Source organism: Schistocerca cancellata, chromosome 6 (assembly GCF_023864275.1).
Source record: "Schistocerca cancellata isolate TAMUIC-IGC-003103 chromosome 6, iqSchCanc2.1, whole genome shotgun sequence".
Lineage (NCBI taxonomy): Eukaryota > Metazoa > Arthropoda > Insecta > Orthoptera > Acrididae > Schistocerca > Schistocerca cancellata.
Window position 1 is genome coordinate 164,645,247 of NC_064631.1, and position 10,956 is coordinate 164,656,202.

Below are 10,956 nucleotides of genomic sequence, written 5' to 3' on the forward strand. Positions count from 1 at the left end.
CTTCAGTGCTACTTCTGGTTTTGTGCAGGTTTCCACGTTAGTCTACTCTGTGCAAGCTTCTTACTCTTTGCATAATTGCTGCAACCTATAATCATTTGTGCCTGCTTACTGTATTCAAGCCACGGTCTGTCTCCACAATTTATATCTATTCTTCTTTCCAGTGCTGGTGGGGTCAGTAAATACATCCGGCAATCCGCTACCACTAACATTGCCACATCCGAAATGACACACCGACCCTGTGGCGACACGGGATACAGCTTGGAAGAAGAAGAGGAAGATTTCTCTGCATTACCAAACTGATGATTTCCTTATGTCTCAGAATGTTTCTTGCCAATAGATCACTTCCTTTTGCAAGTCGTACCATACATTTCCTGTTTCGCAGTTCGATTGACTACCTCTTCATTAGTTACTCGATACACCCATCTAATCTTAAAACTTTTTTTTGATGTCGTTGGTAAAAACAACAGCTGTCGTTTTCTCTTCTTACAGCCGTTCCCTATAACAAGAGACCGAGGCCATGTTGGCTTATTATACACAGCCATGTCAGTCATTCAGACTGTTGCCTCTGCAGCTACTGAAAGCGTGCTACCCTTCTTCAGGAACCATATGTTTCCTGGCCTTTCCGATGGCATTTCACGTACAGTACGGCTTTCTTAGAGGCACGCAATCCACACCACATTAGCATATTCCGTGGTTCGTAGGAGGTAAATGCAACCTCTTCGCAACCAATGTGGACAAGTTATGAACAGAATATATGAAATAAGTATTGCAAGACTACTAACACATCTCACTTTCAGTATGTTCGATTCGTCAATAGTGTGTCGCCTTCTTCAATGAACTTAATACTTTTCTGGTCTTACTAATTCCGTTAAGAATTACAAGGAGTTTTTAATTTAGTTATACAAAAGCGACGATTAATTATGAAAAGGGTGAATACATACAAAAATGATTCTTGATTTTTTCCCGGCGTACTGAAGATTCTGTGAGATTTTGGGATTGCAGCCAGATCATGTTGACTTCCTGCCATAATATTTCGCCTGGCAACTGTTCAGCCATCTTCAGGGGGCCGACACATGAAGTTGGCTAAACGTTTGCCAGCTGTAAACTGTGGGAAGAAGTCAACTTGATCCGGCTGCAGTTCCGAAACCTCATACCGTAACGTACAGAAATGTTTGATGCAGCACTGAATGGAGTACACTCCTGGAAATGGAAAAAAGAACACATTGACACCGGTGTGTCAGACCCACCATACTTGCTCCGGACGCTGCGAGAGGGCTGTACAAGCAATGATCACACGCACGGCACAGCGGACACACCAGGAACCGCGGTGTTGGCCGTCGAATGGCGCTAGCTGCGCAGCATTTGAGCACCGCCGCCGTCAGTGTCAGCCAGTTTGCCGTGGCATACGGAGCTCCATCGCAGTCTTTAACACTGGTAGCATGCCGCGACAGCGTGGACGTGAACCGTATGTGCAGTTGACGGACTTTGAGCGAGGGCGTGTAGTGGGCATGCGGGAGGCCGGGTGGACGTACCGCCGAATTGCTCAACACGTGGGGCGTGAGGTCTCCACAGTACATCGATGTTGTCGCCAGTGGTCGGCGGAAGGTGCACGTGCCCGTCGACCTGGGACCGGACCGCAGCGACGCACGGATGCACGCCAAGACCGTAGGATCCTACGCAGTGCCGTAGGGGACCGCACCGCCACTTCCCAGCAAATTAGGGACACCGTTGCTCCTGGGGTATCGGCGAGGACCATTCGCAACCGTCTCCATGAAGCTGGGCTACGGTCCCGCACACCGTTAGGCCGTCTTCCGCTCACGCCCCAACATCGTGCAGCCCGCCTCCAGTGGTGTCGCGACAGGCGTGAATGGAGGGACGAATGGAGACGTGTCGTCTTCAGCGATGAGAGTCGCTTCTGCCTTGGTGCCAATGATGGTCGTATGCGTGTTTGGCGCCGTGCAGGCGAGCGCCACAATCAGGACTGCATACGACCGAGGCACACAGGGCCAACACCCGGCATCATGGTGTGGGGAGCGATCTCCTACACTGGCCGTACACCACTGGTGATCGTCGAGGGGACACTGAATAGTGCACGGTACATCCAAACCGTCATCGAACCCATCGTTCTACCATTCCTAGACCGGCAAGGGAATTTGCTGTTCCAACAGGACAATGCACGTCCGCATGTATCCCGTGCCACCCAACGTGGTCTAGAAGGTGTAAGTCAACTACCCTGGCCAGCAAGATCTCCGGATCTGTCCCCCATTGAGCATGTTTGGGACTGGATGAAGCGTCGTCTCACGCGGTCTGCACGTCCAGCACGAACGCTGGTCCAACTGAGGCGCCAGGTGGAAATGGCATGGCAAGCCGTTCCACAGGACTACATCCAGCATCTCTACGATCGTCTCCATGGGAGAATAGCAGCCTGCATTGCTGCGAAAGGTGGATATACACTGTACTAGTGCCGACATTGTGCATGCTCTGTTGCCTGTGTCTATGTGCCTGTGGTTCTGTCAGTGTGATCATGTGATGTATCTGACCCCAGGAATGTGTCAATAAAGTTTCCCCTTCCTGGGACAATGAATTCACGGTGTTCTTATTTCAATTTCCAGGAGTGTATTTCTTTAAGTTTTATTGCAGGCTAACACTGTTAGTTTCCAACATGTCCGCTAGGCGGTATGCGCGTGTGAGTTATTCCAACTACACTGATCATAGAGTTGTATAGCAGTGCAGAGCGTGCGCAATGTTTATAGTTTCATGAATCCAAATCTGAGACATTCAGAGACAATTCAGCATTAAATATGGCAAACCACCACCTCAAATTGGTATTAACTGGTACAATCGTTTCACCGAATTTGGCTGTGTACCACACAAAGGGGTCAGGTCAGGGTCGGCGAGCAGTCTTTGATGCGGCAATTGAACTAGTTCAGCAGTCTTACGTTCGTAGTGCCAGCTTAGAATTGAATATGCCTGTTGTTGCACTGTGGAAGGTATTACGGAAATGTCTGTCATTCAAACTTCTACAAGATGGAACTGCTGCAAGCTTCAAGAGAAAGTGACAAAGGAAAACGAGCTAAGTTTTTTGTAGAAATGTTTAACGAAATGCAGAAGGAAGAACATTTTCTTAATAAAACTGTATTCAGTGACGAAGCCACCTTCTAGACCTGCGGAAAAATTAGTCGACATAATGTTCGGATGTGGGGCGAGCAGAAACCACGTCACGTAATCGAACATGTACGGTATTCGCCTAAGGTAAATGTTTTTTGCCCTGTAAATTGCAATTTACGGTCGTTTCCTTTTGCCGAGTCAATTATAACTGATATATCGTACCTGGACGCGACTATCTAATGCCTAAATTGCTAAAGGGCAAGGACACAGTATATGTTTTGCAGTAAGATGACGCGCCACCCCGTTATCATTGCGAAGTAGTCGCGTATCTTCGTAGAACTGTGCCGACTTGGATTGGACGTTGTGGAACGATATCGTGGCCACCACGATCTCCTGATTTAACCCAAAATGGACTTCTGTGTGTGAGGTCACATTAAAAACAAAGTTTTTGATCACCCGCTTCCGGGAAATGTCGACGAGATGCAACAACGGATAACTCAAGCAATATCAAGACTTGCTCCAATGGGTTTGGCAGGAAACTGGTGTCAGATGGGATATCTGTCGTGTTACAGAAGGTAGCCACACTGAAAATGTATAAATGATATTTGAAGATATAGTGCAGTCAGTGCTGTATTAAACACAATAAAAGGTTACTTCTGTATGACTAATTTATACACACCCTGTATGTAGACGTTATTTGCCGAGATAACATTCTGAAACATGCCCGTGATCATGACAGCGATGCTTCTAGCACAGTGATTCCCAACCTGGCGTTATTACTCCTTGATAGATAAAATCAAATTTTCTGAGGTGTGAAAACTAGACGATTCGATACTGTTTCTGTCACGAAACTAAATTGTTTTCAAAAGATCATTACTAAAATATTGTCACAATTTTGTAAGTCTCTAGTTTTATTATTTTATTATTCACGTATGGGCCCAATAGGACCACGCGAGGTACAATCCTTCAATCTCCCTTTTGATGGTTGGCCTTCCTTTGTGTCCAAATTTGTTTCATCTTATCAGATTGAAGTCTCTTTCTTGTACAGGTCGCAGTGCGCCAGTCCGTTTTCTAATTTCCCTCTGACCAACTTTCCAATCAAATCCTTTGCCTCAAGGTTTTCTATTTGTAACATCTGCCCGAGTTATACCGCCTACTTTCAGATCCTCCTTAATCGCAGCGATCCATTTAATACTGATTATAGAACTTATTAATAATTACTTTTTCTCAATTAGCGGTATTAACGCGATGGAGGTTACACGTTGCTCACATAGTACACCCTCTATACACATATCTTACGCTTTGTCGCCGGCCGATGTGGCCGAGCTGTTCTAGGCGCTTTAGTCCGGAACCGCGCTGCTGCTACGGTCGCAGGTTCGAATCCTGCCTCGGACATGGATGTGTGTGATGTCCTTAGGTTAGTTAGGTCTAAGTAGTTCTAAGTCTAGGGGTCTTATGACCTCAGATGTTGCCCGGGTTCCCGGGTTCGATTCCCGGCGGGGTCACGGATTTTCTCTGCCTCGTGATGACTGGGTGTTGTGTGCTGTCCTTAGGTTAGTTAGGTTTAAGTAGTTGTAAGTTCTAGGGGATTGATGACCGAAGGTGTTACGTCCCATAGTGCTCAGAGCCATTTCAACCATTTGAACCTCAGATGTTAAATGCCATAGTGCTTAGGGACATTTGAACCATTTTTGCTTTGCCCCGTACACCGCTGATGATAAAAGTGAGGCACACATGTAACAAATGTTAAATACCTCAAGAAAATGTCTTCTCCAATTTGTAGATAGTACTTGCAGTAGTGCATAAATTGCTCGTTAGTCTTTTCGAGGCAGATAAATGATTTAATCGTCAGCATAATACAGCAGAAACTACAAAAGGACTACTATAGTGCTGTACACAGTATTATTATTGTTATTATTATTATCATTACTATTAGTAGACACTAAGCATTAAGAGCTTGAAGTATTCCAATTTCTGCAAGTTCAGAAGTAAGGAGTGCAGCAATAAAATGATTTACGAACAGTAAGTATAGTGCAGACATTTTAACTTGATTGATTTTAAATGTGGTTGCAGTGTGGAAGTCAAGCCAGTGCTGCAAAGGAGAGGAGTAATGCAGGATAAGCATGTTTTGTAACAAGTGTCTATCCTCACTATGGATAGTTACCTTTCTTATCTGAGAAGGAGTTGTAACACTTGCGATTCACCACGAATTTCTTCGTCATTCGAACTAAGTATCATTCATCTTTCAGCATTTTAAAAATAAAAGTGTTCTCAGAAAAGTCTTTCATTCTACAGTTTAGTTAGGTGCTAAAGATAGTGATAATGTGGGGAGGGGAATCGGACAGTGGGTGGGAGGGGGTGAGGGAGGGTGTGGGTACTAGTTAACGTCTAACTGCACTCTGGGGCAATGGTCTAAGAAAGATTGGGACCCACTGTTCTAGCACATCGACAATACACCGGAGATTCTCATATCTCCCACCAGGGATTGAATTACAAGCGTTCTTCTTGGTATATCACACGCGGGTCTCATTTGCGCGCTTAGCGGACACTCCATTTCGTAGGAGATTTTCAACCACGCTGCATGGGGGATTAGGTGCGAACAAAAACCGTGTTACGGGCAACAGGCCGCCCTCGCCCGGCCCGTCATTTTGTTTTGTGTTCGCCCTAACCCGGGGAGAGGCCGGCCCTGTAGCGCAAGCGGCTTAGTTAGCCGGAGTATAAAATTTTAGCGGAGATTTAACGCACCCGAGAGGCGTGAAAACACTCAGGAAGGAAAAAAGGTAGAAAAAAAAGAATCCATCGTGAGGAAGCACGAGTGGCTGCTGATCCCCGGTACTAGAAGGATGGGGTGCTGTTGAAGTGCGACTCTGTTGAAATGCGGCGCTTATCCGTAGATTTTGGCAGGGAGAACTTTACGTCGGACAGTTTCGTTTCATCTGAACAACCGCTTGGTACTACTTATTACTCATGAAAGCCGGCAATAACGAATGAAATTCCAGTTTTTTGTTATGGCATTATATGAGGTTTCCAAATTATGTGTTTCAAAAAATTTCACATATAAAATAAAGGCTGATATGCATCAAGTGAGGGGAAATGACCTATCTGGATAGCCGAGGGTGTTGAACTGCCAGTTTCCGGGACATGCCAATTCACATTTGTGAGAGTTGTGCCCGCTACCACCACGTTTGTAAGTAACCTTTATTAGGAATACCATTAGATGGTATTCCTTCACACCAGTATGTGGAAGATAAGATATAAATTTTTCCTCTCTGATGGAGGTAACTTGAAAATGCAAAATAGCGTGAAATTAGCTAACAGCGCAAAAAAATGAAATGCAGTATTTATTCCAAAAATACGAGGGCATTCAATAAGTAGTGAAACACATTTTTTTTGACAGTTTCTGTTGAAAAAATACGGATTTTTTTGTGGGACATTTGAAATATTCCCAGTTCAGGCCCTATAACCGATAGGTGGCGTCAATATGCGTAGCTTTTGAAATGGCGTCTGTAATGGATATATGAAGATGGTATCTATTCTTTCGCACATGTGCGAAAGAACAGATACCATCTTCATACAATCAAGGCTAACCGGCCATTGACATTCTTCTTCTGTGCTGGATGCACACGCATTGCCCGAACTCTTACGAGACTCAGTAAGATTGTCTGCCGCGAGTAATGAGTGTAATGGGCAGGGGCACTACGAATGTAGTGTGCGGACATCAAGTTGGAAATGTGGGTCTCACGGGGAGCGTGCAACGGATATATCCCTGCAGTCGCACTATCCTCTGTGCCGTCGGTGGCACAGATGAATTGAGCGTCCGCCATGTAAGCAGGAGATCCCAGGTTCGAATCCCGGTCGGAGCACACATTTTCAACTGTCCTCGTTGATGTATATCAACGCCTGTCGACAGCTTAGGGTCTTGATGTAATTATCATTTCAGTTTGTAACGGAGCTCCGTTCCAAACGGAGGACAGTCATTGTGTTTCTTTTGGTGGGAACACAGATCTTCGTAGCTGCATGCAGGATGTCCACGGAAACATGGCAGTGAACTGTGAGTCTTTGGACGAGGTGTCCGTCAGTTATCACAATAATGCGCTCAAACGTGTCCGATTTGCCACGTGTCGCCCGGCCGCACGCAGCTGTGACTCCCGCAATGTTGGAACGCGCGGACACTCTCATTCGAGCTGATCGGCGAATCACAAATACCTCGCTGCTCACCATGAGTGGCGCCACACCACTTCTCCTCCGAAGAAAAAGTTCAAAGCCGTGTTCTGGGACTCTGAAGGGGTTGTTCTGTTTGGTGTCCTCCTTCATGGTGCACGATCAACTCTGAAGTGTATCGCGCTATCCTCAGAATAGTGAACAAACGACTTAAGCTTGTTTGTCGCCACAAGAATTCAAACGAACATCTCCGTATTGCGTTCTCGCTTCCCGCGCCCGGGTTCCCGGGTTCGATTCCCGCCGGGGTCAGGGATTTTCTCTGCCTCGTGACGGCTGGGTGCTGTGTGCTGTCCTTAGGTTAGTTAGGTTTAAGTAGTTCTAAGTTCTAGGGGACTGATGACCATAGATGTTAACTCCCATAGTACTCAGAGCCATTTGAACCATTTGAACCTGAAGGAGCTGTATCTTTGCGAGGTTTCTTGCAACTGTGTTTCTTTAAATGAGTGGCTCCCGACTGGAAACACAATAATGTGGAGCAGTTTATGCACGATACGTTCCCAGTAGACGCACAGTTTTCGTCTACAACCAACAGAAATGTACTCCATATTTGGCTTTTTAGACCTTCCCGTTTCTTGAATGTGTAAACATTGGTTTCAATCTTACTCTCACTGCACTGGCTTCCTCGCGCTGCATGATTACAGACAGAGACACACCACAAATGTGAATCCCGTACTGGCTGCAGTCTCACACGGATAATGACACGTGTAATGTGTTTGAAGCTACGTGCTACGTATTCCGTCACAGCTTCTATGCTCGGTCACTAGAACTAGTGCGGGCAGCGTATCCAGTTAGGGTGTGCCCGCCCCACCTCGTGTTTCGTGCTCGCTTACTCGGTCATGCAGGACTCTAGTCTACACTACAGTTTGTGTAGTACATGAGCAGTTTATAATGATAATATACACTGACTAGCCAAAACATGATGAACATCTGCTTAACAGCTTTCGGGGCCATCTTTCTAACGCAGTATATTACCGTTTCAGCATTACATTGATGCGAGTAGGGCCTGAAGATGGCATCAATGTAATCCCGAAACTGGTAGCACATAGAAGTTCATAAAATAAAATAAACTTCTACAAATCATACGGCTGTTGATAAATTATTGCATCAAGAAATTAATTTCTGGTTTTGTTGAAAATCATACAGTAACACGATCAGCTGCTATGAAAGATTTGCTACTGCTAGTAGTTTTGATAGTCACTCATCATTATCAGGAGTAAGAGTTTTTTTCATTTGCAATATTACATGTGAGACATGGTTCTAGCCTATCACATATGTTATTCAGTTTATGCAATGAGCAAGCACCGCAGAAAAACTTAGAAATGAACGAAAAATCCACAGAAAGAGACTTTGAGGGTTACCGTTTATATTAGATTTTACTACATTCGATAAAATAATTGTAAGACCAGTTGAAAGGAGTTGATGTCTTGAATAGAGGTTATAAGACAAATATCAACAAAAGTGAAAGAAGGATAATGGAATATCGTTGAATTATACCAGGCGATGCTGAGAGAATTAGATTAGGAAATTGACCAATAAAAGTACTACATGTGTTATGCTATCCGTGCAACAAAAAAACTTATAATGGCCCAAAATATATGGATATAGAATGCAGGGTGGCAAAATTAAGAAAAGTATTTTTGGAAAGCAGAAATATGTTAGCATCTCTACTAGTACCTAGGACAGAAACGTTGTTAGCAAAAATCTAGAACTGTTCTTGAGCAATTTCCTTACACGATACTCTGATAAACATTCGGGCAAACATGGGGAACATATTTTTGAAACAGTAATACGTTATACAGGTCTTCTGCAATAACGGACTGCAAGTAAGATCCAAGAGCTAGCGAGATCTCTGTCATAGCCCGTGTACCAATAATCCCAACCGGCCTGTGCATTCAGTGTTTCGTTTGAAGTAACTATAAAGAAGGCACTAAGGCGGACACCATTGAAATGCGCTGTAATCTTTATAGTTACTTCAAACGAAACCTTAATTCGCCTAGACTGAATGGGCAGCCCGGTTGAGATTGTTGGTACACGGGCTATGAGAGAGAACTCTCAGCTCTCGGATCTTTCTCGCAGTCGGTTGTTACTGAAGACTTGTATACTGTATTACTGTTTCAAAAATATATTCCCCATGTTTGCCCGAATGTTTATCAGAGTATCGTGTAAGGAAATTGGTCTAGACCATTTCTAAATTTTTTCTAACAACGTTTCTCTCATATATGCTAGTATAGATGTTGACATGTTTCTGATTCCCAAAAATACCTTTCTTACTATTTTCACTCAGCGTCTTATATCGATGTATTTTGGGCCATTGTAAGTTATTTTCTTACCCAGATAGTACTCTTACTGTCCAATTTCCTAACCTAATTTCTTCAGCATCGCTTAATATAACTCAACGATATATATACAGGGTGTTACAAAAAGGTACGGCCAAACTTTCAGGAAACATTCCTCACACACAAATAAAGAAAAGATGTTATGTGGACGTGTGTCCGGAAACGCTTAATTTCCATGTTAGACCTCATTTTAGTTTCGTCAATATGTACTGTACTTCCTCGATTCACCGCCAGTTGGCCCAGTTGAAGGAAGGTAATGTTGACTTCGGTGCTTGTGTTGACATGCGACTCATTGCTCTACAGTACTAGCATCAAGCACATCAGTACGTAGCATCAACAGGTTAGTGTTCATCACGAACGTGGTTCTGCAGTCAGTGCAATGTTTACAGATGCGGAATTGGCAGACGCCCATTTGATGTATGGATTAGCACGGGGCAATAGCCGTGGCGCGGTACGTTTGTATCGAGACAGATTTCCAGAACGAAGGTGTCCCGACAGGAAGACGTTCGAAGCAATTCATCGGCGCCTTAGGGAGCACGGAACATTCCAGCCTATGACTCGCGACTGGGGAAGAACTAGAACGACGAGGACACCTGCAACGGACTAGGCAATTCTTCGTTGACGATAACCCTAATGTTATCGTCAGAGAAGTTGCTGCTGTACAAGGTAACGTTGACCACGTCACTGTATGGAGAGTGCTACGGGAGAACCAGTTGTTTCCGTACCATGTACAGCGTGTGCAGGCACTATCAGCAGCTGATTGGCCTCCACGGGTGCACTTCTGCTAATGGTTCATCCAACAATGTGTCAATCCTCATTTCAGTGCAAATGTTCTCTTTACGGATGAGGCTTCATTCCAACGTGATCAAATTGTAAATTTTCACAATCAACATGTGTGGGCTGACGAGAATCCGCACGCAATTGTGCAATCACGTCATCAACACAGATTTTCTGTGAACGTTTGGGCAGACATTGTTGGTGATGTCTTGATTGGGCCCCATGTTCTTCCACCTACGCGCAATGGAGCACGTTATCATGATTTCATACAGGATACTCTACCTGTGCTGCTAGAACATGTGCCTTTACAAGTACGACACAACATGTGGTTCATGCACGATGGAGCTCCAGCACATTTCAGTCGAAGTGTTCGTACGCTTCTCAACAACAGATTCGGTGACCGATGGATTGGTAGAGGCGGACCAATTCCATGGCCTCCACGCTCTCCTGACCTCAGCTTTCATTTATGGGGGCATTTGAAAGCTCTTGTCTACGCAACCCCGGTACCAAATGT